The 26285-nt window shown below is 37.7% G+C and overlaps 1 protein-coding gene across 1 annotated transcript in view; it reads right to left on the bottom strand.

Annotated features, from left to right (window-relative positions):
• LOC307153427 (RALY RNA binding protein like) overlaps window positions 1-26285 on the bottom strand; it is a gene marked incomplete at its 5' end in the record, with an annotated part of 163940 nt that overhangs the window by 126969 nt on the left and 10686 nt on the right. The window contains 5 exons of the mRNA XM_079862866.1: window positions 4820-8864; window positions 21272-21412; window positions 21723-21867; window positions 23804-24057; window positions 24653-24766. The remainder of the gene's footprint in view (window positions 1-4819; window positions 8865-21271; window positions 21413-21722; window positions 21868-23803; window positions 24058-24652; window positions 24767-26285) is intronic.

Below are 26285 nucleotides of genomic sequence, written 5' to 3'. Positions count from 1 at the left end.
TGAATATAAGGAAGTATTATAACATTTTCATTATTCTTTAATATAGACCAATAAAACAATACACAATACACACACACACACACACACACACACACACACATATATACATATATATATATACATATATATATATATATATATATATAGTCACATGAAGACCACTGTAAATATGAAATAGATGCAAAAGTAATCAAACAAGGATTTTGAATCAAAATTCTGCATTGATTCAGTGATTCACTGAAACGGTTTGAACTGATAATAATCCAATCATGAAAATAATGACATACTTTTTAAAACAACTGAAAGCACATTATATTATTTTATATTATTAATATTTAATGTATTATTTTGTAACAAGTTGACCAGACAAATAGATATATAGAGATTTACTTAGAGCACCTTTAAATTTCATTCAGTTTTTGCCCTTAATTGCAGACTTTTCCCCAGGCCCAGTGCGAAAGTATGCTAGTTTCTCAGTTGGAACAAAGTGAGAAACACTCCCAGCTGGACTGATTTTTCAGAGAGTAAATGAAGTCTGTAAAGCAAAAACTAAAACAAGCCAGTTGGATTTTCTGTGCCATCTCACTGATATTACTTAGTCTTTCGAATGTCACCGTGAAATGAATGGGACTGAAACCAGGCAATTAGAGCAAAGTCCAATTTTTAAGTACAAACTTGGATGCACACTCAGTCTTAAGACGTTTGTGGAAGGCAGATGGATTATTTCCTCTGATTGTGCCCAAACGGGTCTGAAGTGAGCGCTAGGAAGGCATATTCTATACTATATACTGGACTCAGAGCTGATTGGCTGATGGGACAGAGTCTTCAGCGGCGAGTAAGTGACAGGATCAAACCACAGATCAGACCACACACTTATTACACAGATGCCCCATAGAGCCGCATCTCTCAGTCCGGCCCATTAACCTGCTGTCAACCTAAACACACTGTAAAATAACTGTTTTCTCTGCTAGAATGAGATTGGAGGCCGTGGAGGCTGTGCTCAGAGTTCAGGAAAAAAGACAGCTGATAAGTTCTATTATAAATGATTGCATTAATAAGTTAACCAGAGTACAGTTTCAATAAAACAACTAAAAAGACTCACATCATGTATCTTGGGACAAGAATCGAAAAAGCGCAGATCAGCTAAAGTTTTCTACTAAAGACAACCCATTTTAATGTCAGGGTTATATGATTTCACATACTGATGTTCAAAAGTGTGGGATTGGTAAGATTTTATTTGATCATAAATACAGTATATATATATATATATATATATATATATATATATATATATATATATATATATATATTGTGAAATATTATAGCAATTTAAAAAAACTGCTTTCGTTTTAATATAGGCTATTTTAAAATGTAATTTATTCCTGTGATGCAAAGCTGAATTTTCAGCATCATTACAGTTTTCAGTGTCACATGATCCTTCAGAAATCATTCAAATGTGCTGATTTTGTGCTCAAGAAACATTTCTTTTTAATATCAATGTTGAAAACAGTTGTGATGCTTAATTTTTTTTTTTTCAGGATTCTTTGATGAGAAGACAGAACAGCTTTTATTCAATTTTTTTTTGTAACTAAAATATTTTAACTGTCACTCTTGATCAATGTAATGCATCTACGTGGAATAAAAGTATTCATTTCTTTAAAAATAAAATAAAATGACAGACCCCAAACTTTTGAATGGTAGTATATATATATGAGTGAAATGAGAAAAATGTGTTTAGAAAGATTTTATTGTATCTATTGGGAATTTACTGGATTGTGAAAAGTGGTGTTTGGAGGGAGGGGGTTACAAATAAAAGTCCTCGGTGAGTTGTTTTGGATAGATACGCATGTATTGATAAGGAAAATAGGATCAATTTTGATTTCATATTGACTTGAACTCCCTCTGGAAAAGGAAAAAAACATGCATATGTTGGACATCAATAATCTCGTTCTAATGATTGGCTGAAACTCAGAATGTCACTAAGGTTAACAAAACAATTTAATTAGAAAAGTTGTTGGAGTACATGACACTGAAGAGGTTGCACTTAAGGACTGTATTATAATGTGAATGCTTTAAAATAATTGCCACTTAAAAGCTCAGCTAGATTGCCCTTGTTCTTCAGAAATTGGTTTGATTGTTCAGAATATGATTATTTAATGAAGAATCCTCCCATTTATCAAATTTACAGCTTCGGAAAGGGAAACCGATTCCTCTGAGATTACAAAAGCCCAGTGCTCATCGCCAAGGGTGAGCTGTTTATCTGCTCTGGGGTACATGAGAGGTTAGAGTCCTTCAGAGAGAGAGGCTTTTATCTCATTCTGCTTGTTATTATGATATGACCATGTTAGGAAATAAGCTCATTGCGAACTCAAAAGCATTTACGTCCTTCATCAATTTTGTTGATTAGAATATGAGTCTGGGAAAGCAATGAAGTCTTTCAGTCATTAGAATGTCATTTAGAAATCTCAGTGTTAAAATGTCAGTGTGAAATGAGGCGACACCGACAAAAAAGGCAGTGTCAAAATCTTCATTGTGCACTTTACTTTTAAAAGTCAACATAAAATCAAAATGTACTTTCTTAATACATTACTAGTGTTTTTGTGCACAATTAATCAGTGCACAATATTTCAAAGGAATGTTTGATGAATCGTTTTAATCAAAATTACTTTCCATAATTGTTTGCCTCAGAAGTAAAATGTGTTGCGAATGCAATGTCAGCCTCATGTAATTTCAAACCAGTGTGACTTTCTCTCTTCTGTGGAACACAAAAGAAGATAACTCCGTGTTCTTTTAATACACTGAAAGTCAATGGGGTCCAATGTTGTTTAAAACCCAAATATCTTCTGTGTTCCATAAAAGAAAGAAAGTCCTACAACAACTTGAGTAAATGATGGCATTTTTCATTTTAGGTTGAACTATGCCTTTAAAATAATCAATCAAGTATCAATCTCACAGTACAAAAGTAACTGAAAACAGCTCTGCAGAATCAAACCTCTGTGGTTTCCATCCCAACGTTTCCTATGTCACTAACAGGCAATGTTTTTTCCCCAAGTGACGGATCAGAGACTGCAGTTCAAAGAGGTTTTAACTCTGATCCTTTACGTCCTGTTGCTTTGGCAGTATGAGAACATAAGACCAAGACATTCTGCAAATTCCTCTGGGTATAAAGTATCCCGCCGGCTATAATGTCTGTAAGGAAACAACTGATATCAGTAACAATGTGATATCTTAAGGAGATCAGGAGTCACAAATCAGCCAACAAATCATGCACCAAAAACGACAAAGTACCACACAACACACACAGTCCAGCTGTTCTCTACTCAGATGGCGGATACATGTCCAGCGTAAACAGTCCTTTACTAGCGAAAGGATGTTTTATTCATGAGCTCAAAGCCAAATCCACACATAAACTATTATATTTCTCAACCCTCATTTATAGCTCTCATGTGCGACGCCCAGATAACAGGGGAAAATTGCCTGGAGGGCTGAGACGACACCGCAGGAAGTAACGCCGGCTATCATAACACCCAGCTGGAGGCATGACAGAGAAAGAGACATTTATCAACGCAGCAGAGGCACCTTTCAACACACGCCATGTACATCTCAATGCAGCCACGCACCTTCACCATCACTACAATGGCCGATATTAAGATAGAAACTCAAGGTATTCTGTAGGCTAACTGAAATAGCTGAAGCTCAAGATGAAAATACAAAGCACAACAGCTGTTATTGTCATGCCCACCCCCACAAAAACACACATACACACCTTTCTGTGTCACTGTTTTGGGGAAAAGCATGTGAACAGAATGCTTACAGATTTTTCAGTAAAATACATTTTTAGAAAGGGAAAAAGTGGATGGGATTGTTCAACCCAAAAAAACATTTACTCACCCTCATGTTGTTCCAAACCTGTATGACTTACTTTATTCTGTGGAACAAAAGAGAAGATATTTTGAACTGTTTTTGTCCATATGCGGAAGTCAGTTGGGTTAGTCGTACAGGTTTGGAACGACATGAGGGTGAGTAAAAGATTTATACTTTTTTTTTTTTTTTTTTGGGGTGAACTATCCCTTTAAGCAGACAGATCTGAAAATAAGCTTTAGATGCGTTACAAAAGGTTCCCCACTCTACATAATAGATGCCATGAAAAAGTTGTGCTTGTTTGCAGAGTGCTGAAATGCTATTTGTGAACCCATTCGCTGACCATGGTGCTGAAAGAAACAGCATGCAGAATCTCTTTTGAGAAACCCTAAAAGACAGTTTAACATCCTAATTACTCTTTCTTTTCAGTTGTGAGACATGTGTTTTTAACCATTTTATTCAACGTTGTCGGTTAAATTTAGCTATTTACCAGCATTAAAATGTGCTCTGTTGGTCCGCACATCAATATATATATACACACGTGTTCACCAGAAATCATCCAACCCTCACAGTTAGAATATTTGGCATTCAAACACTTACAGTCTGAAATTGAAGATTATGTCTAAACTGTAGTTTGTAGCATATGCACATTTATAATCATATGTTTTAAATGATGTATGGGCTGAATCTTTAAAAGATAATACTATCAAATCCACATATAGGGTGAATGAGAAATCCACTTATTGTAATCTACTCATCTACACAACGATAAAGGTATGATTCACACAAGGTTCCACATATAGTTTCACATTCACTTGCAGTATGGTTATGCACTACAGATTTGTATTAAACCTCTCAGCCAAAGAATACATCATTCACAGATTAACATTTCAGAATCGCCTTGCTTTTATTGCAAACAAACATGTGCTGTAAGGTTGCATTTCTTGTCCTTATATACCTGCAAAGGAGAGTCTGTTCATCTTCGGTGAAAGCAAAGACGCACTGATTGATATTTCCCCCAAAGAAACAATTGTTCCCTTCATAGACACCTTAATTTGCATCATATACGTAAAAAATGAGCACATCCAAAAATCACTTCACCTTAAAATCATCTGCAAAAGTATAAGGCATTAAAAAAGAAAAGAAAAACCAGCAAAAATAAACAAATGTGACAGGTAAGCTGCAAGAAAAGTTTCCATTAAAACGTCACCAGGTCTGAAAATGACTTTCGGGTAAAGAAAAGACCAAAATAAAAGCAAATGCTTCGCTCGGTGACATCAAAATCACAAAACTCTCATGAACAACACCGCAAAATACAAGCAAAGCATATCTACAGCAAAAGTCTATGGCAGAGAACAAAAAAGGAAAAAGGGTTCAAAACAAATATCATCGTACATACGTAAAAATAGAACTGCCATGGCCATTTAAAAACCAGTTGCATGATTTCACACGACTGCAAGCACGTACTTGGCCAGTGTCACTCAGTACTGAATAGCCCGATAGGAATCACTGCATACTAAAAACTTGAGGTACGGATCGAAAAACGCCTCAAAACAACACTTTTTCAAATCTCAACGCTCAAACCCCAGCAAAAGGAGAGAGAAAAAAATAAAAAAAGAGCAAGTGAAAAGACAAAAAGGGTTACAAAAAGGCCTGGAAACGTACTCACCGAGTGGGAGTAAAATGTTGCGATAAAAATGCGTTATGGCACAAAACACAGTATGGCGAATGAAGCGCGTTCTCTCAGCCTGTGAGCCCTCGCTGCTGTCACGTGACTGCTCTGCTGCCTTGAGCGGCGGGAAGAGGAGCTGACAGGAGACGCAGTTAGTTAGTCCTTATCATTCCACACTGAGAGTCGAACTGTGATTCTCCCGTTTGTATTTTTTACCGTCTCTTTTAAGGTTGCGGAGTTCCCATGATGTCAGACTCAACGTAACGTCTAAGGAGAGCCTCTCAACACCGTCTTTGTTGTTCGTCTTTATATTTTGTGGCGCTAAACACAAGTAACGTGAGGCGTGTGTGCACGCGCATGAGATATTACATCGGTGGTAATGTCATTAATAACGTCGTGAAAGGCAGTTTTAGTTCTGTGTTGTTGTTGTTGTTGTTTTTAAACAGATGTTTATCTGATGCAAATAGCACCGTGCAGCATCAATACATTCCTTCCGTAGCGTTTATCTCGTCTAAATGAAGGGACAGTGTTTATATTTTAAGCCACAGACTCTTCATTGCCGTGTTTCTCGTCTTTTCTATATAAAAACTGATAAAAATAGGTAGATCACTATAAAATGAATGCAATGAAACATTTAAAAGATCGAGCTAATTGGCAATCCGATGCCAAAAGACAATTCCCTCATGTAGCCTACAATGAAAACACTGTTTTGTGCTAAAATCGAAGCTTAAATGATTTTAACATAGATAGATAGATAGATAGATAGATAGATAGATAGATAGATAGATAGATAGATAAGATTGGATGTCTACTTGTTTGATTTTGATGCATATTGAGAATAAATTTTAAAATACTAGCACTTTAGATAGACAGACAGACGAAGTCATGACATGTATTATGATGATACTATTAACTGCATAGGCAATATACAAAATTAACATGACCGACTGAATAGAAAAACTGTTTTGTACATTTGTGTAAAAGCAACATAGAGCTAACATTGTGGTCAAAACAATAGGACACACACTTGTGAATATGGCTTCATTTTTCCTCTGTGTACCATAAGTTGTATTATTTGCATTCATTTTTCATTCATATTTTCTTTTATTATTTGCATTTTGCAGGTTTTTTTTTTTTCCTTGGCTCGCCACCCACAAGTTTAGATCCTACCTAATTGGCGATATGATGTCAAAACCATTGCCCAGATGGAGCAAGAAAAATACAGTGTTCTTCTGTAGCACTAACAGAGTTCAGATTAGTGTTTTGATTGCTTGCGATGGATGGATGGATGGATGGATGGATGGATGGATGGATGGATGGGGTGTATAATTATTTCTTTGATTTTGAAAATAAATTTAGCAACATTTGAAATGGTCCAGCAAAACATCTTTATAACACAGTGGCATGTTGAGGCTGAACAACCCATGCATAATACAGGCGCTATGTGATAAAGTTGTTAAGCTTATCATGCCTGACCAGGTAGAACATGGGAGACACACTGCAGAGAACAGCTGAGGTTAAGGGCTGATAGGTTATTGCAGTGCTGCTTCACTTTTTTTATTTTTTCCTGAAGTTTCCGGAGCCTGAGTTGCCCTTGAGCATTTACTCTGATGGCATTGGTCCAAACGCATTTTTTAGAAGACCAAGCCAAGAAATACATGCACAGTCTTGGACTGTGCAAAAACATCCAGTGATTTGATATTTTATTAACTCATTTCTAGATGTGAAGCACTGATGACCGTCCAGTCCACAGCTCATTAACTTAACCTTTACTTTGCCAATAACCACAAGTGTCATTAGAGGCAGTAAGATGCACAAATAGTTATGAGCTGTAATACCATACTGTCAGATTCAATCGCTAACGTACGTCACTACGCTACGTAACGTAACGCTAACGAGTCAATGGCAGGAAATACACTGGCCAGAGCCACTGTTTATCACGCAAGGCATTATTGGCCTGCTCAAGAATTCCTCAGCAACCTCCACCTAGTGAAATATTAATCAATAAAAATGCGTATGCATTATTTATCAGCTGATTCAGAGCATTCAAGAAATCAGGCATTTTTCGGCGGTGCTCATGTGCTGCAGTAAAATAGGAAATGTGTAAATATCAGGATAGAGGGAAACGTGTTCTTTTGTGCTTTCTGTGTACATAGTGTTCGCTGACAGATCATATGTTATTGTGTTAGCTCTGTTGGCTTTATTACAGCGCTGCAGCCCAATCCAATGATTCTTTGTTTTAAATCAAAGAGTAACTGGATAAAATTGCAAATATTTTCAAATCTTTTTTGTAATGAAATTAACACGACGTCTGACAGCGCAACTAGAGCACATGCTTCCATTTCAGTTCATCAGAGCAGGCTTTATGCTTTCTAATCTCTATTGTTCAGAGTGTTCAACCAGACGAAGTTTGGCGCTTGGGAATATTTCTAAGCAATTATTTCAGAAATGCAATGATCTCAGCATATGCTTACGTAAGGCCGAGTTTTAGCACTAAGACTCCGAGCTGCCAAAGAACACAGCGGGTGAAACAGTGGCTCTTTGGTCAGCGGTTTTTATTGTTTCATGGTAGTTTGAGTTTATCACAATGTATGAAAAGAGATGAAATTTCTAAAACGCAATTCTCTGCATGGCCAAAGCCCAGTCGGTGGCCTGCATAGAGTAGCCGGATGTTTTTCCTGCGCTGATTTATATGCAATATGAACTTCATTTCCTTTATTGCCACATAAGATGATTCTTATTTTCTAGCTTGCTGCCTTTCAACACAGAGTTGGAGTCATACAATTGTTTACTATAGTTAAAGAACAGATTGATGATTCATTTTTAGAAATGCATGCCTAGCACAGGCAGATGGCTTCTTCTCCGTAGGGGTGTTTGTGTTTGTTTTATTGTTTATCTTGCTTACCAAGTTGCTTTTTTCTCACTTAAGGGAGTTCTTAATGTTTTCTCCTCACTGTTGGCCCCGTTTTGCTCTCTCAGGATTAAGGTACGGGTTCTCTGTAAAGATTCTTCATGACAAAACCATTGTTAAGAGCATCACATTTGTAAATACCATTCAAAATTCAAAGTAATTTGGCATTTTACTGTTATTTTGAGACATAGGTGGCCTGTTGGATCCGGTTATTTGCTCACTGGTGGAGGACGATAAAGCAGGTCCAGCAGTAAAAAGTGTCACGGATGCGACAAATGGGGGCTGGCGTCACCTTCACCTCCCCCTCCACATGGCCTTGAGATCAGCAGGGTGATGTTTCCAGAGCCGACTAATCTGTATTAAAAATGGATGCCACCAAACTCGCTGCAGTGAAGAGAGAGGGCTTGGTCCTCTGTCTGTCTGGAGGAAAAAAAAAAAATAGAGTACGTATTAAATGTTAATAAACGACTGCAAAGACACAAGCCTGAAGGCATCTCCCTGGAGCAATATGAGCAAAGCCAATTATGTCCACCAACTCAACCTGCACCACTGGACCATCATGGGAAATTATAGTGACTTGACCCTTTTGATTGTCATTTAACTTACACTTCCTTAATTGACTCATAAAATTTATCTTATCTGTTAATGGCCTATTAGTGTCGTGAAATAGAAGCTCAAGGGAAAAAGCGTCCAAAATGCACTAGGAATAAATATATTGAAGTTTCTCCCACAGTTCAAACTGAAACATTCATTCCAAACAAACATATTTTGTCTGTCCTTGATCTTAATGTAAAGACCATCATGTCCATCAGTCTTTACCGAATGAATAATGTCACCAACTAACCCATAAGTTAGTAATTTTACATGAGTCAGTGTGTAGCAGAGTGCAGGTTTGTGCAATTATGATTTATGACATGCAGTCTATAAAATCTAAAATTATAGAGAAATAATGCCATGGTAATACAATGGTGATATAATGCTACTATGGTATTTAATATAATGCACACTATTAAGCCGTATATTTACATACTTACTGATGTTATAAAGTAAAATATACTTATCACTAATATTATCTAACCATTTTTGTGAATATATATATATATATATATATATATATATATGTGTGTGTGTGTGTGTGTGTGTGTGTGTTTATAATTTTATATTACCATTGTGTGTATAATTTTATATTACCATTGTATTAATATTGCATTAGTTTTCAATCATTTTACATACATTTTTTTTTTGTGTGCATTAATATATATATGTGCAGTCTTAAATGGCAATTTTTCTAAATGTTCAAAACTAGTTATTATTTGGGTTGCAATAGAGCAAGTATGACGTCAGATCCCGGAAGACTAATTCGCCGCTGGTTTCTTCGAGATTTTCCTATGGGGTTTTATAATTTAATTTTTTTTTTGTAAAATTCGCGTTTTCGGTATGAGTGTGTGCAATTTACTTTGTAGAACAAAACGTCTAAGTATCGTCAAGTTATGTTTACCATAGACTAGGGCTGCACAATATATCGAAATGATCTAAATATCGCAAATGTATATATTGCGATATGCATATCGCAACAGCTTGCAATAACTGGTCATGAACAAAAGACAAAGAGAAAATCACTCACTGCTCTTGGCTGAATAACTTTTGTAGCTTAAATAGGAATCAGTATATATTTAATTCATACAGTGAACACAGCAGTGTTTTATTTTTACATTTGATTATTCAGTTTCTGTTGTTAAATAACCCTAATGTAGGATAACCTGAAACCCTAAACCCCGTGGTTTACACTGATGTTAAAATAACACTTCTTATACTACAGTAAAACACTGCTGTTCACTTTCAGAAGCTGTAGGGATGTTTTCTAGTCACAAAAAGAATGTAGGTTATATAATTTTAAATAAATTTTAACAATAATTTAAGTTTATTTTACACACTTTAAGCATTATCGTATCGAATATCGCATTTTTCTTCAATATCGTGCAGCCCTACCATAGACCTTATTTTACTCATAAACTGATAAACCCCTTAGGAAAATATCAAAGGAACCAGTGGCGAATTAGTCTTCCGGATTCTGACTTCATACCTCCACTCTATAATCAGTTCTGCAATATCCCGTTGGGACAGAAGTCATAATGCAAAATGAAGAAGGATTTAGAGGATCTGGGATGTGTACTATAGCTTGCATCAGTATTGCTTTAATAAGTGTTACCTGAGGGAATCTAAACAAATAACCTTACAAAAAAAAAAAAGAGAGAATGGGGCTGGTGAGATGAAGCCACACTGAATGAATGATTTATAAAAAAGCTTACAAGAAAGTTGAAAGAGTAAAAAAAACCAGCACAAGCCAGTCTTACACTCTTCTGAAGTGCGTTATACTTGCAGTGCAGTGCAGCAATTGACTTGTCCCTCCCTAAACTTGCACCAACGATTGCGACAAGACAATTTGAACCTCCTGCAAGAAAATCCTTGTATTACATTCGAGACCTTCTCAGCCCGACAGCCCCTCCAGATGTCTAACGCTTCACACCGCTCTCGTTCACTCTGACGCACGCCTCTGCCCAACGCCACGCTTTGGCCCTGAGATTCCACTGAAAGACGTCGTGCTCTTAAGCTTGTAAATTAGAGTGCTCTGGTTATGACAGTTTTCATCAGACGCGTCACACTAAATTGCATGTGAAATGTGCTTGATGGTCTTCACTTTGCTCCTGGTGGAGATTATTCCACCCCAGTGGATTCTCTCTCTCTCTCTCTCTCTCTCTCTCGATCGACCCTCCAGTGCCTCTCTATTCTTTCTCTCTATTTTTTGTCTTCTTGTTCTGACAGTCTCTCCAGATTTGCTTTTTTCTTTCTGACAGATGCAATTCTTTGCTCAAGGAAACAGGTGACCCGCTCTCTCTCATGGCTCTGCCAATCAAATAGTGAGAGATGTGGCAGATTCTATCCCTTGTAATCATTTTTTATTATTAATAAATTATTTACAGCCTTTAGAAGACCACTGTAGTTCCATTGTAGACGTGTTTACATCAATTTCAAAACGTTTACCAAAAAAAGTACAGTTTAAAGGTTCACCCAAAAATGAAAATTCTGTCATTCATTTTCTGAAGAGACTCGATCGCTTTATGTGGTGAACAGAATTAAAGGAACACTTCGACTTTTTGGGACTTTAGCTTATTCACCGTATCCCCCAGAGTTAGATAAGTCCTTATATACCTTTTTCATCTCCGTGCGTGCTTTAAGTCTGTTTGACGCACCCAGCGCTAGCCTAGCTTAGCACAAAGACTGGATGTAAATGGCTACAGCTAGCATACTAATCCCAATAAGTGACAAAATAACGCCAATATTTTCCTATTTACATGTTGTGATTTGTATAGTCACAGTGTGTACAAATAACAAGGTCATATGAGACACAGCCATTTTTTAAACGTTTAAATACTGGGAACTATTTTCTCAGAAGGCGAAGCACTGCTAGTTGGGCGGAGTGATGAGCGCAGCACCCGAGAAGCGCCGTTCTGTCAACAAAACCAACGTGACTAACTAGCTAGTAGCGAACGTGATTCGTGATCATGGCTAACTTTGAGGACTTGTCAGAGGATTTTTATTTGGTATCAAACCAAGATCCAGAACCATATCGTTTTGAGCCAGAATACACAGACGAGGAGTTACAAACTTTGGAAGCTGATAGACAATGCCGAACAGACTGAGGTCGAGGGGAGAATCAGAACGGGAATACCCTACTATTTCACAAACAAGGTCACTGTTTCTCAAAAATGAAACCCCCCCCAATTCATTAGCAATTTGAAGGCTACAGTCCTGAAAGTTACCTTTAGCGCCGCTTATTTGTTACTGATGCGATAGAGCGCGTTTATGACAACACAATACTAACATTACAGGGGATACATGGAGCCCGGGAACAACTGTAATAGTAATGAGCACCCTATTCATGTAATAATAGTGTCACGAAGGTTACATTACATCTAACGTTAGCTAATGGCACTGTAACAGTAGGCTAGTCATCTAAAAACATAACGGAACACTTACCGCAGCCGCAGGTGATCCACTTTGTCCTGTTTTTACTATCGATGGGATGGCCGTAACGTTATCCTTCAGCACACGTTTCATGGTCCGTGTGGCAAATTCCATTTTTTCAAAATAGTCGCCCTCAGTGAAATGTTCTGAGCAAACGCGATAGTCCTTGATGATGTCTACAGGTGTATTTGAAACTATATCCAGAGCAAGTAGCCATTGATTCATCAGGTCACCGTTTTTGGTTGGAATTCCCCTGTTTATTGTCGCAGCTCTTTACAATACAGCGAACACCCATGATTGTAAACTTTGCATTTACTATCTAGTAATTGCTGACACTATTCCTCCAACTCTGAGTGAACTCTCTGCTCCTCACCATAGCGCTTCTCAGGTGCTGCGCTAATCACTCTGCCCAAGTAGCAGTGCTTCGCCTTCTGAGAAAATAGTTCCCAGTATTTAAACGTTTAAAAAATGGCTGTGTCTCATATGACCTTGTTATTTGTACACACTGTGACTATACAAATCATAACATGTAAATAGGAAAATGTTGGCGTTATTTTGTCACTTATTGGGATTAGTATGCTAGCTGTAGCCATTTACATCCAGTCTTTGTGCTAAGCTAGGCTAGCGGTGGGTGCGTCAAACAGACTTAAAGCACGCACGGAGATGAAAAAGGTATGTATGGACTTATCTAACTCTGATGGAAACAGTGAATAAGCTAAAGTCCCAAAAAGTCGAAGTGTTCCTTTAACGTAGGCCTTTATTCACATTTAAACATTGATCAGCAAACATAAACAGAAGCTCAACCGAACCTGCTTGACGTCCGAGAACGAAGCTCATTGGTTCTTGAGGAATTCAATCTGTTCATCATGTAAAGTGATCGAGTCTCTTCGGAAAATTCGGACTAAACCGCTCAATTCATATGGATTAACTTTACGATCTCTTTATAAACTTTTTGAGTTTTATTTGTGTTCTGAAGATGAATGAAAATCTGACGGGTTTGGAACGACATGAGGGTGAGTAATTAATGACAGAATTTTCATTTTCATTAAGGTGTTTATATGACCTTACACTTTCTGGTGCATAATTGGTGTAAGATCATCCGCAAACATACTAAATTATTTACATTGGATAAGGATAAGGCATAGTTTTGGATGCAGATTTGACATCAACGATTGTTTGACTTGATTTAGTAACAAATGCCACAGCAGGGCTGAGCAATGCATTGCTCAATGTTCTGTTGGCACATATCTGATGCGAACGCATCTTTGATGTGCATATTAGAGAGCATGGGAGCAATCTTTTGCAGACAGATCCCAGAAAAATGGAATCCCATCAAGCAGATGTGTTCACATTCCTAATGGAAATGAAGCGAGACTCTTTCTCCACTGATATTTAAGCAGCCTTTCCCACAATATATCATTTATTGTAAGCGTTATGTTTTTTACGTGTTTTATAACGTTTGCTGGAGACATGTGGGTGTGACCGGTGGATAATTAACTAATTACTTGGTAGTTGCTCTATGCATATCCTGCCTCGTAAACTCATTAAATTGCTCTTTTAATTGAAAATAAACAATGAATAGCAGCTGCAAGTTTTAAAGGACGCTCGGCTCAGTTTATGACAGAATGCAGCTTGAAGAGTGGAATGATGCTTCAGTCCATTCAAAGCCAAATGTGGGATATTCCCTCTTAATCCCTTTGACCGCCAAACATAAAGGCCTTCCATTGTCTGGCACTCAGAAGATGATGTATAAAGACACGGCAATGTCACCGTTGGCTCTGCAGGTGTTCGATCGTCAACAAAAGAAGTGTCCTGGCAACCAAATTGCGGATAAATTATGCTATGCACATGTGCGATTATCAACAAAGAGATTCATTCACCGTGTGGCTCTGCAAACGTTTGCTCAACAGCTTTTGTTGTCATGTCGCATTTCATTTGACTAAAAGTGAATGTTTATTATTATCTGCAAGCATACTTCTCTCTGGGTACAACCATGTTTGCGTGTATTTTTCTGTCTTTCTCTTTTGTTTTTTGGCCAGAACAACTGTTCTAACACAATTTTAATGAAAATCTAGGAAACTAAATGGAGCCATCTGGGTGTTTGAAATAATTTTTAATAACAATCACTCAAACACTGTTTTGGGGTAATACTAAATCACTCTCGCCTGATACAAGTGCCTCTGGGCTTATTGGATTTCTGTTTTCCGTAATTGGCATGGCTTTTTGGTTGCAACTCTCATAAAGGCACATCATCTAGGGCTAGGCATATCAGTGCTTTTTAAGGTTTGAAACCAATCTCTCTACTGACACACATCCCTTAATAGTGCTGAAACTAAAACATGTTTGTACGAATCCAATTTGTGCAATTAAATACACAATACACATTTCTGTCTTCCAGAGCGTGCACACCATGCTAAGGCCAATTGTAGTTTGGTTAACTCATATGGGCAAAGCTTAGCTACAGTCACATTATCTAGGTTTTTTTCATCCAACTTCTTAAAAACCAGGGCTGCGTTTCCCAAAAGCTTCGTCCGCAAAAGTAGATCACAGAAACCACTGGCACCAATGGTCTCTACAATCTGCTCAGGCTAATGATGTTTTGGGGAAATGCAGAACAATTTCAGTCAGACTAAAAAGTTTTCACATTTTAAAAAGACATTTCTGCTTCAGAAATTGAACTTTTAAAGTACGCACACAGTAATGCTTTGTATTAATCTGGTCTTCTGAACTTCTGAACGTCCATCATTTAAATTATCTTTTATTTCTTTTAACACCTTACTGCACACCCCCCATTTTGGCAAGTGGGGCATAAATGACATTCCCAAAATAAAAAGGTTGCTGCTCACAAGTCATTCTGAATAGACACATAGCCAACATATTCAGAAAGCCAACACTTGAGAGTTTACAGTTCAAGACTTTAAGACTTCAAATTAATTTGGAGATATATCAACTCAAACAAACAAATGTTTGAATGTATAAAAACATTATTTGGCTGTGATGTACAGGTAGCAACTTAGAAACACAATGATGTTGAAGTTATGCCTCATTTCAAATCTGAGAATGTTATATCTAAAACTATGAATTTATGAAACATTTTCTAAGACCATGTCATGTCGAGTTTTTAGAGAAGGCTGATAAGATGCTAATAAAATATTATTCTTTTTGCCCTTTAAAGACCTACTTGCAGTCTATTGTCTAATGTCTGGCAAGGTGAACTGCTCCATTCATGTTTCTATTGTTCTCACTCAACAAACCTTTCACGCCAGAATGAGACTTAGTCTTCATTATTCTTTTGTTTTTATCAGCCATTATTAGTTTATTCTGGCATTACATGGCTTTGCCCATCTTTGATCCCACGGAAATTCAACTTTCTGGTTCATGCAACTTTTATACAAGCTTATGTAGAAGACTACATAAATATCATTTCCTTGTAGAAAGGACACTAGTTCATTATTAAAACCCCATGCATTTCCCATAATTCACTTGGCTGCGCTTACAAAAATGGCCTGTAGGGACTCACTGAGATCTACTTCATGAACAAGCCTGTATATTATCAGAATGATTCTGGCGAAAGGGGACATGATTATTGAGGCACAGGAGCTCAGCAAAACCTATTTCCTGAACAGATGAACGGATCGTTACTTTTGTTTTTTCAGCTCGTCTGATTTGGTATCTAGTCCAATACGCTTTTTTTAACCGGACGGCACACAGAAATGCATCATCAAATCATCAAGTCTCCAGATTGAGAAGTGCATGTTAATTTGCCTGAATAAATGATTCATGACGAGCTACGTGAGCTTTTGACCTCCAGTGTGTGAGAACATGTGGCATGTTCTCCAGCCGGCAGCAGAATCCACCATAGAGACACGCAGAACAAAGTGGTGCATGATGGGCAAGAGCTGTCAAGAGTTTCGAGAAATCGGCAGATTTTTTTTTACGAGCTTAAGCTACAGTATCTGTGCTGAAGGAGCCAAGTTGTCAGAGCTGTTCTACATAATGCCTGTAATTTTCTTCTTTAACAGCCCATAAACAGTCGAATCAATCTCAATTAGCAGCGTTGAATCTTTCATTAGTTGGCACTGTCCATGAACAGGGTACAAAACTGGGTCAGAAACTCAAAGTATTGAGGTTTTCCCCTCGAGATCAAAGAAAAGAAGCACCGCTTTTAGAAGAATTTGATCCTCACGAGGTCAGACTAGACATTTTTTATTAAATGTTAAATATATTATACGTTTTTATATTTTATTTTTATTATAAAATAGTTTTATTCATTACAAAATGACATTATACAATCATAATAATTAAAAAAATAAAACACATGGGACAGTACCATATTCGCAGAACATATCAGTTATACTGAGGGAGGATCCTTTAACAGGCTTCATTGTGAGGATCTCTGAGAAATTCTTCACATCCTGAAGTCTTCAACACCTCATTCTCAGGCTTAACACTCGAGAACTGAACCTAATTACTGTAAAGCAGAAATAAGTGAGAATGTGTGAATCGTTATAAAGGGAATTATAGATCCCTTTAAAAACCTACTATAAAAAGACTCTGGATAATCTTTGCATACTGTGCTGGACTTAATAAAGGTTATTGGTTCATACTTAGGTCTCTTTGTATCAGGAACCATGTTAGTGGTTTTGAGTTCAACAGATGCTCAGATGCTGCATGCTCTTTTGGAGGAATTTGAAATGTTTCCTTTGTTTCATTCTCATTGAGTTCATATTGAGATCTCTTACTTTGTTTGCAGACGTAGTATCTTCTGAAACTTGAGGGTATTAAAGGGTTAAACTCACCTAAAAATTCTTCTTTTTTTTTGTCTTCTTTCAGCTAAACACAGTTGGAGTTATATAAAAAAATATCCTGGCACTTCCAAGCTTTATAATGGGAGTGAATGGTACCTTAGATTTTGAAGCCCAAAAAAGTGCCTCCATCCATCATAAAAGTAATCCATACGACTGCAGGGGGTTAATAAATGCCTTCTGAACTGAAGCGATGCGTTTTTGTAAGAAAAAAATCCATATTTATAACTTTATAAACTATAATCATTGGCTTCAGGTAACGGCCGTACGCGAGTTTAGTTCGGGCGGAAGAGAGACCTCTGATGCATCGCTTCACTTCAAAAGGCATTTATTAACCCACTGGAGCCGTATGGATTACTTTTATGAAGGATGGATGAGCTTTTTGGAGCTTCAAAAACTCAGACTCTATTGACTACAATTTTAAAGTTTGGAAGAGCCAAGATCTTTTTTTATATAACTCTGATTTTGTTTGGCTGAAAGAAGAAAGTTATATAAACCTATGATGGCTTGAGGGTTAGTATATTATGGGAACATTTACATTTTTCAGGTGAACTAATCCTTTAACTTGTTCTCCATTTAAAGGAACACGCCACCGTTTTTTTTAAATAGGGGTTATTCACCGTTTTTAGATGGTGGGCAAACGCATTTTTGTCTCAGTGCATGCATTGTCTTAGGCCCTGTCCCAAATGGAACCCTAAGCACTTGCGGTCTTCCTCTGAGTCCGCACTTTCGTGACGTAATGCCGCTTTGACTGTCGGGAAGAAGTTTGCAGAGTCCGCATCAGCGTGGGCTCGGCAAAAGTACGCATCAAGGGCGCAAATCGACCGCATGGGGGCGCTCGCGAGCACCCTTCTGAGATCTAAAAATGACAAATGGGACACAGTGCGGTCTCACGGACTTAACGGACACGCGCACGCGGCAGCCATTTTAAGTCCACAAGACCGAAAGTGCACATGAAGTGTGCCATTTGGGACAGGGCCTTAGTCTGGCAGCGCCGCTGCTAGCTTAGCTTAGCATAATGAATGGAATCCTTTGTTGCTGGATAACATGTTGTGAGTAAAAGTGATCCAAAACAAAAAAACAATTACTTCTTGTGGTCTGCGTATTCACAAGGAGTACAAATAGCAATGCAGATTAAGACTAGGCGATTTCCTAGGCAGATATTGACTTGGGACTATATTGGGGTGAAGCACTGCGCATAGGGAAACAAAGGCAGGAAGAAAAAAAAAATCACTTTCCACTTTGATTGTATGGAAAACAGCAGCTTGGGTATTCATCACATTTTCTGTTTCACAGAAGTACAATTAAATCCTTAAAATGCTGGCCATTTTCATTTGTTTTGAACAATCCCTTTAAACCACCAACACATTGACGCTTTTCTAAAGAAAAAAAAATGTTATGGTTTTAAAACGTTTAAGGTCTTTTGGACTCTAATTGGAACGTTTATCTTTAAGAGGGAGGGTTTTTTTCTCAGTAGGGTGCGAGAGGCAGGTGGGATTCTCTATGGTGATAGTTCAGTCATGTATCTTTGCAAATTTCTCCACTCAATGTCAGTGGGCTATAAACGATTCCAGCATGCATTTCATCCCATAAATATTTATCACATGGAGCTAGAGAGAAACTGCAAGAGGGGAAAAAAAAGTAAAAAGAAAAAGATGAAGCGATGAGGATTGTGCTGGAAGAGTCGTAGAGAGTGAACACTGTTAGTTTGTCATGCTCGGGTGGGCCGGTTCCCTGTAATTACTGTGTACGCTCTGAGAGAGATGAACCGGCCACAGCCAGATGGCTCCAGACATCAGGGGGCCGCACAATTCCACACGGTCTTCTCACACACATGGTCCGGCATTATCCAAAACAAATTGGACTGAGCATTATGGTGTCAATTAGGAAACCAAATACTAGACGTTCTTCTAAAGATCATCATGGCTGATGTTGTTTTATTTGAGCATCACCCACCAGTTCTGCAAACAATAAGAATTTGCAGCTCAGATTCATCTTGATCAACATATTTCCAGATCAGATGTGAACGGTTACAGAAGTATTAAATTATTTGTCTGAAATAAAACAGAGAGAGAGCAGAGTCAGTCTCTAGGGTTCAGTAAAATAAGCACATATTCTATTTAGAAAGAGGTAAACACTCTACACATCCAACAGCCCCGATGGAGCTCAGACAGTAACAGCCTCATGTCAAACTAATTGAGCTGGTATACTGAGACACGTTGTGGGTGGTGGACTGTTTTCATCAGCTTCAGCTTCCTAAACGTTTAGTATAAAGAAGCATATAAATATATAGAATAATGCATAATGCATCCATTACATATAATATAAATAAAAAATTCTAAAATATAATTTGAGATATATATATATATATATATATATATATATATATATATATATATATATATATATATATATATATATATATATATACATACACACATATACATATATATATATACACACATATACATATATATATACATATATATATATATATATATATATATATATATATATACACATATACATGTATATATGGTATTTTTATGCTTTAGTAGAGTGAAAAAGTTACATACAGCACCTTTAAATACATTATATTTTAATATGTGTAAAAGTAATACACACACACACATTTATATGACTATTTTTCTTCAAAATTCTATGATTTGTTGAAAAGTGATCTCAAAGTGATTGAGTCATTAATGTGTGAAAAGACCAAAACTGATTCGCCTTGTAATCTTGAACATTTTGAACTTATATCAATAAATAAACTTGGCCTTGGGAGCACTGTTGGTTTGAGCCAGTGATTTCATTCCTAAAGAAAGCTTTAACTACATCAAAGACACACACACACACACACATACATACACACACACACACACACACACACACGACACAACTCTGGTTTGCCACCTCCTGCACACTGAAATATAAACATTTTGAACTCGAGCAAGCGCATCTGACCCAACAATTTAAAAGTATAGACTTTAAAACTTTTTTTTATCAGTACTTTATATGCATGAATGAAGCAAAAGTTTTCAGCTGCAACCATCTTTAATTTTAATTTTAGATCAGACATCAATGCATCATACTGGTGCTAATGCGTCAGCTCTTTCAGTTAAGTTCACCTGCTGTGAGAGCTTTAATTTATAAAATTAATTTTAACCCACTACAATATGCTGCGCACTGCTGGATTCTTGCTGCTAGGTTGAGTTTAGGAAGGTAAGGTCCCTCTCTCACTAACAGCCCTTGTTAAAATCAAACCTTTACTAAAGAAAGCTCAGCTGGCTCTGAGAGATGAAAGACAACTGCACCAAAGTCCCAGCATTTCTTCCAGCTGAGTTACCCACACCAGCTCCTCTCTCCTTCTTCAAAGGTTCTGCCCTTAGCAAACAGCAAACGTGACGCTTGGGACACTTGTCCGTCAGCATGGCACTTCATTTGTTTTCTTCCAGAATTTGGCCTTGTCTTCCCAAAGCTCCCTCAGCCCAACAATCCAGCATGTGTGATTCTGCTATAAACATGTTTTGTGCTCTTATCGCCATTGTCATATTTAAAGGGATTTGTGCTCTTTACCTGACAGGATTAAGGATTATGATACATTAAAATGTATCCCCATATGTACATGAAGGCTGATAGTGGGATTTCCTGTTAGCGAAACACCTCCACTTTGGTTATTGAATTCAAAAGGACGCTGTTTAACATGCTGGTGTCAACATGATTCTCCCATCGAACGCAAGCAGAGCACAGAGGAAGACGTTTTTTCATACAATACAGCTAAAAGATACTTTCATTCAGTACTATTTAAAGAAAAATTCCAGATTCAAGTTAAATTCTTTCAACAGCATTTGTGATGTAGGTAATGTTTACCACACACACACACAAATCCACTCCTCAGTTTAGAGGATAGGATAGGATAGGATAGGATAGGATAGGATAGGATAGGATAGGATAGGATAGGAGATGGATGGATGGATGAAATGTAACAGATGTTACCTCACTCCCCTGGCCTCAAGAGGCACGCTAGTGGCTGCAGTCTTTAACGTCCTTGCAAGCGCGTGCGCCTCCCACGCCGGAGACCCCGGTTCAAGTCCCGCTTGGAGTGCGGCGAGTAGGACCGATTACATTTGCCGTGACCTGGATGGGAATGAGGTTTAGGGGGGTGAGTTTAACGGACATAGGCCAGTTAGAGCTGTGCGTGTAAACCTCACTCCCCTGACCTCAAGAAAACCGTTAGCAACTGTCTTTAAGGTGATGATACACAGAGCAACTTTTTGGGCAATGTTGCCGTCAACGAGTAACCAGATGAGACACAGGGCCCACGACTGATCTAAATTATCCAGATATATATTTATTGCCTATTTTCAATGGGAAAGTGCCCAAGCAACAATCGCTTGGCAAGATTTCCCAGCAACATTGCTCAAAAAGTTGCCCAGTGTATCATCACCTTTAGTGTGGTCCTTGTTAGCACGCCAGCCTCCCACGCCGGAGACCCCGATTCGAGTCCCGCTCGGAGCGGGTCGAGTAGGCCCGGTTACACAGTCAAATTTACAGAAATGAAGTCGGTAATACAAAACCAGAGGATCATCCACCTAGAAAAGTAATTACAAAAACATTGACAACAGCTCAAATTATAAACATTGCTTTTCTATATAGCCTAATTTGAGTTCTTGTCTTTTACTAAAACCATTCTTGCTTTTTACAATAAAAAAAAAAACCTGAGAAAGGTGAGAGTCAAATGAAAAGGAATTGTCTTTGATAGCCAACATTATGGCACAAATGCTGCTGATAGAGCTTAAAACAACTGCTGCTGTTGAAGCAGGTAAACTAAAGCTTGTATCAGCGCTTTTCTTTCCCCGTCTCGCTGCTGCTCATGCAGTGAAACCCCTCCTCCTTCCCATCAACCCCCCTCGTCAGGTACTCTCCGGAATGCCAATTTATTGCCCCCGTGCCATTCCATGATTGTACAAATTCATTCTGCTTCCAATTAATTAGGACGAAAGAATACCAGAGCGAAAAGCAACTCCTGAGCCCTGGATTAATTGAAGTCAGCCACTAACACGCAGCATTTCTCAAAATAACTCGGAATGTCACATTCTGATGAGTGAAATAATTGGATGTAAGGACTTGAGGTAAACAAATGGCGGAATGCATATCACAACATTTCCATGGAAACCACATGACAAAAGCAGGACAGGTTGCCAAAACAGAGAGTCGTGAAGCCGTTTTCCGCTCTAAGGCTTTTATGTCCACCATCATCAAGCTAATTGCTGTATCTGCGAGCTAATGTTCCCATTCAGACGTCGTTATAATAGCCCTTCACTGTGGCAGTCCGGAAAAGAGACTGTCATTAGAGACAGGAAGGATACTTCATGAATCATGACCTTTGTTTTCTTGATACCTTCAAGGCCACTTCATATTCTTTTTCTTGTGTCTTATTGTTTATGCATGTTTCTTTAACTATGGGCATTAACCCTGTGGATTTAAATCAAATAAACCCTCCTAACACTTTTTATTCTAGTTTCATTAATATGCACTGACAATGCATAAAAGAATATCTTGATGCGCAGTGGAAACAAATGTCACTTCCACTATGCATCAAAATGACATTTTTAACATTCTTAGAATAAAGTGGACAACTCTTTTGTCTTGGTTAATTAAACAGCAAGAATTTAATGTATCCTGAATACACACTATTTTTATATAATATGACAAAATTGTTTAGCACAGGGATTCCCAAAAGTTATCGTCAGCCAAACACCTTTGACCTAAAATATTTACTTAAGTTTAAATAAATATTTAAATAAGTTAATATTTCAATAATTTAACAACACATTCTCATATTCACAGTTTTATGATGTCGGTTAATTAAGGAAGCTTGTATCCGCCATGAAATAAAGCAAATTAAACTGTAAAAAAAAAATTGCGAGATATAAACTTGCAATTGCATGTATAATAAAGTCAGATTTGTGAGATATAATGTCGCAAAGTTTTTATCTCACAATTCTGACTTTATATCATGCAATTGTGATTTCATATACTCGCGATAACTTTTTAAAAAATGTATTCAATGGAATAAATTCAATGGAAAATTCATATTAAAATTAAATTTTTACATTGTATTTTAAAATGATTTATTGCCATTTTCATTTTTATGATTTAATTATTAGCCTAATTATCAACTCACTTATTATCAACTTTTGAGAAGCCCTGGTTTAGCAGATTTGATCAGAAAGATGTATTTATAGGTGTGTTCCATCATAACTAATTGACATGTATCTTAAGAGTGAAAAGTCCAAACCTCTTAAAATTTGGTACACATGAACAATAGGACATTCTTATGATGCATGCCAAATTTCACCAATTTCCAATGCTAGGGGGTGCTATAATTGAAGAAAATTCAAACTTTTGAACTGTGCGTTGACATTTACCCCAATTGAACTATATTAAAAGCATCAGCAAGATCTGTTCTTACAAATCATTTTTGGTTATTTTCTTCCTCCTGATAAATGCTTTTTGCAAAAATACCTTTATCATTTGCATAGTGGCTGTGTGTTCTGGAATCTTCTCTGGCCTCACAACCTGGACTCCTCTTTCCAGCGTCGTTGCTCCAGTTGTTCTCAAACATATGGCGCACAGCGCAGATCAGAAGGAAGTAAAACATCCACTCTTGGAAGTGCAGCCCCACTAATCACGCATGCCTGGTCGGGGTTCTCAGCGGCTGGTAAAGTGGCAGGTCTGCTAGTGTTTTGTCTGATCAGAGGAGCATGAAATTGGTCCAACTGAAACAAAGTGGAGATTAATTGGGCGTGGCTACACAATATTGTTCCACCAAGTTTTAATATCCTCATTTAGGGGCTTTTAGCTTTGCTGAGCTTCAGAACCCGTTCCATGCGCACACTTTAAAAAGAAGAGATTCGGTTAAATGCCAAATGCTATGTAAGGTATTAAGTATTTATGGGTTTATTCTCTCAGTTCAACCTTCCCTCTGGAGTTCATTACAGTAACCACTTTATTACTTCCCGGTGACATCAGAAGTGCCCTTCTGCCGTTTAAAGTGCTCTTCTCTCTATGCATTCTGTCGTTGTTGCGAGCTTTTGGTTGCCATAGTAGCATGCCATGAAGTTTCATTCAGTCTTTTTTTCTGTACTCAAACATGTTAACCATTACTAAAGAGCCTTCATCCTGAACTAACTGATCAAACAAGGTTCATAGCTACTGTCAGTCAACTGTGGTCACAAAGTGTTCTGTTTATACAAGTAAGAAAGACTCTCAGGGAGATGATTATATTCATATATTCCATCAAATGAAAATCGGACAAAAATTGGTGCCCTTGATTGACGCAATGAGCCACTCGTATCCTCAGAGCTCACTCACAGTGGAAAACGGAGGACGTCTGACTTTGCTTTTCAGTCATTTATTTTAAATAAGGTTTCAGCCTTCACACGACTCTCTTCCTCGGATGTAGGAGGGTGGAGGGTTCGTCCTGACCTGTGTGATAAAGATGTATTTCATTAATATGGTTATTAAACATTTCAAAGGGTTAGGGTGGTCTTGAAACTCATTCAGCCTTGGGTTATTCGGTCCTCGCTCACTTAAGTGAGATAAAACACAACCAAAACATTTTTTAAATAAATAAAACACTCTCACAAACGTATCCATTCTTTATGGGAGCAAGACATGTTCGTCTATTGCTAGAGTTTTCATTAAGCATGCAAAGGAACAAGAGTTCAAATCCAGACAAGATATAGCTTTATTTTGTGTCTAATAAATAGGATAAAATTCGAATGAGTTCGGAATGTGATGAGGGTGGGCAGAGGATTACATTTTCAGTGTAATCGAAGCTATATACAGTATGTAAGGGATAATCCTCCGCTTCGTGACGTGCGGTTCTTTGCCTCCACGTTGTGCATTAAAATCGTTTAATGCACAGCTAGTCATGGATTATCCCACTTATACCACGCTCATTTGTCAGCATTGACACCTGAAAGCTGTTATTGATGTTTGCAGCACAACATTTCACCGGAAGGGTAAAATTAACGGTTATTTTCGTCAGTTACGGCTCGTTAGATCTAGCATTCTGCCTGCTTTGAATCAGACACGGAGATAAAGTAGTGCGGTAAGATTGCATTTATTTGAATGAGTAAATTATAGCATTTATTTGAATTCATAACCCAGACAGAGAGAGAGAGAGATGAGTACCTGTGTCTCAGTGCCTCTCTCTCCATTAACAACGAAGCTGAGAATTTAATTACTTCATGAAAAGAGCAATTTTATTACTAAAAGTCGCGGGGCAGCATTGATGACAAGTTTCTGTGCTCCTGAATGTTTCTGTGTGTGCATCACAATCTGCGTTTTCAGTGTGGGAGTGACGTGTGTGTGCACTTCAATGAAAACAGCGCATTAATATAGAACGGTGATTCAACTGACTTGGAACTACTTGTGCATTAAACGGTTTTAGACTACGGGGGCAGTTGAATGCTTGAATCTGATTGGTTGACGAAGGTTCTAAGGTGTGCAATTATTTTAAGGGAAACGCACAGCTAAACAAGGTCTTGACCGCATTACTGTTCCATATCACTTCGCCAAATGATTTCAGTTAGTCCTTACAGACTACAACAGCAAAAGAACCAAAACCCACAATGACACCGACCAAGCAAATAAATATAGTAAACAATAGGATAAAAACAACAAATTATGTCCGTTTTTGCTACAAAATTACGTATTATTATGTATGGAAAGCACATACTGTTTTTTCCCGCTCTCTCTCGCACTAAAACGCGCACACATACAGTATGGACACACACTCGCACAGAAACGTGTTGTCAGCGCTGCTCTGATGATTTTATCAGTAAAATAGTTTAACAACTTGAAAGCTACATGAATTTCTCACTAGCGAGGAACAGTAGCTAAACTTACAGTTTCGCTATTAGTAGAGACGCTGCTGTCGAACACTGTTGAGACACACACAGACGGAGGTAATTCACATACACTTAATCGCTCACTTTCT

This window comes from Squalius cephalus (genome assembly GCF_949319135.1).
Source record: "Squalius cephalus genome assembly, chromosome: 25".
Lineage (NCBI taxonomy): Eukaryota > Metazoa > Chordata > Actinopteri > Cypriniformes > Leuciscidae > Squalius > Squalius cephalus.
The sequence above is the reverse complement of the archived record's forward strand: the minus strand, read 5'-3'. Positions and strand labels throughout refer to the sequence as shown.